Below are 3,188 nucleotides of genomic sequence, written 5' to 3'. Positions count from 1 at the left end.
GGAGCAACCACTTGCTTTGGTTGCTTCGGCTTTCCAGTTTCCTTGGACAGGATGCTCCATTGACTGTCTTAGAAACTTGGATGTCCTCTTCGCTTGTGTTGTCTTGCGGTTCCACTATCTCCTCAGTACTGCTCCGTAACTACCTGAGGTCTATCTTTTTTTTTTACTGGCATGGTTATAGGTGTCTTGTCTACCTCACTCTCTTCTTTTCGATTTAATACATTATGAAGTGCTGGAGCATTTGGATAGGCATGAGGTAGAGCCTTGACACTTCGTAACATCAGAGCGTTACATTGTTCTTTTTCGACTCTTTTCGGCTGTTCAGTGTTAGTAGGAAGCACTTATCGTGGATGACTCTTCAATTATGTGGCTAGCTGACATATTTGCACCTTCATATTCCCCAAGGATGCAACTAAACTTTGAACAATAGTATCCTTCTTTGTCATACAAGCCTCATTCCTTGCCATGTACGCCTTAAAACATATCCTCTAGGGTCATAGCCTTAGGTTGCTTTTGAACCATCGTTTGATTTTGCCCTGAAAATCCAAGTGGATACTGACTTTTCTGTTGATATGTTGGAGCATTGCTAGCTCCAGCTGCTCCAGTATTCTGCCCTGATTGATTTCCGCCCCAGCCAAAATTAGGGTGATTTCTCCAACTCAGATTATAAGTGTTTCCATAAACATTTATCCTATTTGGTCGTTGATCACCCAAATTAAACATTGAAGCTGGGTTGCCTAGATAATCCTCAAAATGATGCTCACCTTCGTAATAAGGGCATGAAACATTGTGCACACTATTTACCTAAGCCTTGGATGCTCCAGCATCTAAGTGCGATATGCTCTTCATCACAATGTCTACTAGCTTTGAAATTTTTCGAATTTAAATCTCCCACCACATTATCATTTGCCAAGCCTTTAGATGTCGTTGCTGAAGCAGACCTCGATTTTTGACCACTGATGCTTATTGCGTGAAATTCTCTCACAGATATCAAAGGCTTCAATATATGATTTTGATAATAATTCTCCATTTGCAGAGGCATCTATTACTAACTGCGTCGCCTCATTCAAACCGTCATAATATATTTCAATCTGAATACAACGTTGTATACCGTGATGTGGCCACCTATGGAGCAATCCTTTGAATCTTTCCCAAGATTCACTCAAAGATTTTCTTGGGAGTTGTTGAAAATTATTTATTTTGCTCCTAAGCTCCGCATTTTTCGATGGTGGGAAGTATTGTATTAGGAACTTCTCTGCTAAATCATTCCATGAAGTGATGGACTCAGCGGGCACTAAATCTAACCATGCCCCAGCACTATCCCTTAGGAAATAAGGGAATAGCTTCAATCGCATTGCTTCTTTGCTTACTCTTTCTATCTTAAATGAGTCAGCCACTTGCATGAAATACTGATGTGAACCAAGGAAGCACCATTGTCATGCCTCAAGGACCCATAACGAGATCAAGAGCCAAGAAGCTACAACAAGCTTTACTTTCTCATGTTCAATACTTGGTGAGCTCGGCTAGGGATGATCAAGAGAGAGATGGAACTTTTCAAGTCAATATCTTCCAAGTAGAGCTTAAGGGAGGCGTTGCATTAAATGAACTCTAAGTTCATTTAAAGGAGCTGAAGTTGAAGTGGAGTTTAACTCAAGTTGCATTCAATAAAGCCAAGTTCAATTCAAGGAACTCAAGTTGCATTAAATGAACTTAAGTGCATCTCAAGCTTCATTTATTGCAAGTTATCCATCAATTAATGGAACTACACTTCAAACTACTTCAAGTGAAGCTTCATTTATAATTGGGAGGTTACAAAGACTTTGAATGGTGACCAAGACTTCAATTCTCGGATTTAAACATCTTTTTATTATATTTTCAGTTTTAAACATTTCATTTATGTGTTTTAAGTTACATTTTAGCTAGTGGATGTTATGGCCATCATGTAATTGGGATTTACAACCTTTCAAATGCCTTTAGGTTACTTTTAGGGTTGTTTTGGAGGCTATAAATAGCCTAGCTTGTTTCCTTTGAAAGACAGATTTTGATGATTGAATGAAGTTGCTATTTTGCTTCAAAAAGCCTAGAGCTTGTTTTTCTTTGCAATTCTTGAGTGTTAGATTTGCATGCTAGAATCATTCAAGTAGTCTTGATCAAGCTATTTGTGGAGTGGTTCGAATCTTGAGTTTAGAAACAAGTTTTCTCTACTCTTGATATTGATCATCAAGGTAAATCCGTTCTAACTTCTTCCTTGGGTTGACATCATCTCGATTCGGGGGTTTTAGCATTTGTGATCTAGGGGTTTGCATAACCATAAGGGTTTTTAGATCCAATTGGCTATTGTTTTCTTATCATTTGGTATCAGAGCTCTAGGCTCTAGATCGGATATATGTTTCCGTTTTCGTATTGCTCTTCTTGATGCTTTGTCTCGAAGGTTGAATACGTTCATAAGCTACACAAGGAGGTCAAGGAGAGGATTGAGAAGCAAAATGCCAATATTTCTTCCAAAATTAATAAGGGACGAAGGCATCTTATATTCAACCCAGGAGATTGGGTGTGGGTGCACTTTCGAAAGGAGAGATTTCCCGTCCAACGACATTCTAAGCTCAATCCTAGAGGAGATGGTCCATTTCAAGTTCTCGAGCGCATCAACGACAATGCTTATAAAATTGATTTACCAGGTGAGTATGGTGTTAGTGCAACCTTTAATGTTGCTGATTTGAGTCCTTTTGATGTAGGTTATGGCTATGATTCGAGGACGAATCCTTCTCAAGAGAGGGAGGATGATGTGAACCAAGGAAGCACCATTGTCATGCCTCAAGGACCCATAACGAGATCAAGAGCCAAGAAGCTACAACAAGCTTTACTTTCTCATGTTCAATACTTGGTGAGCTCGGCTAGGGATGATCAAGAGAGAGATGGAACTTTTCAAGTCAATATCTTCCAAGTAGAGCTTAAGGGAGGCGTTGCATTAAATGAACTCTAAGTTCATTTAAAGGAGCTGAAGTTGAAGTGGAGTTTAACTCAAGTTGCATTCAATAAAGCCAAGTTCAATTCAAGGAACTCAAGTTGCATTAAATGAACTTAAGTGCATCTCAAGCTTCATTTATTGCAAGTTATCCATCAATTAATGGAACTACACTTCAAACTACTTCAAGTGAAGCTTCATTTATAATTGGGAGGTTACAAAG

At 39.0% G+C, this 3,188-nt stretch overlaps 1 non-coding gene across 1 annotated transcript; it reads left to right on the top strand.

The window, feature by feature from the left end:
* The first annotated feature begins 1,107 nt into the window (after positions 1–1,107).
* LOC148212335 (small nucleolar RNA R71) lies at positions 1,108–1,214 on the top strand. The gene has a single exon (XR_015790006.1). It is a non-coding gene; the product is annotated as a small nucleolar RNA R71 (small nucleolar RNA).
* The last annotated feature ends 1,974 nt before the right edge of the window (positions 1,215–3,188 follow it).

This window comes from Momordica charantia (assembly GCF_013281855.1).
Source record: "Momordica charantia cultivar OHB3-1 chromosome 3 unlocalized genomic scaffold, Mcharantia_2.0 BLBB01000003.1, whole genome shotgun sequence".
Classification (NCBI taxonomy): domain Eukaryota; kingdom Viridiplantae; phylum Streptophyta; class Magnoliopsida; order Cucurbitales; family Cucurbitaceae; genus Momordica; species Momordica charantia.
The sequence above is the reverse complement of the archived record's forward strand: the minus strand, read 5'-3'. Positions and strand labels throughout refer to the sequence as shown.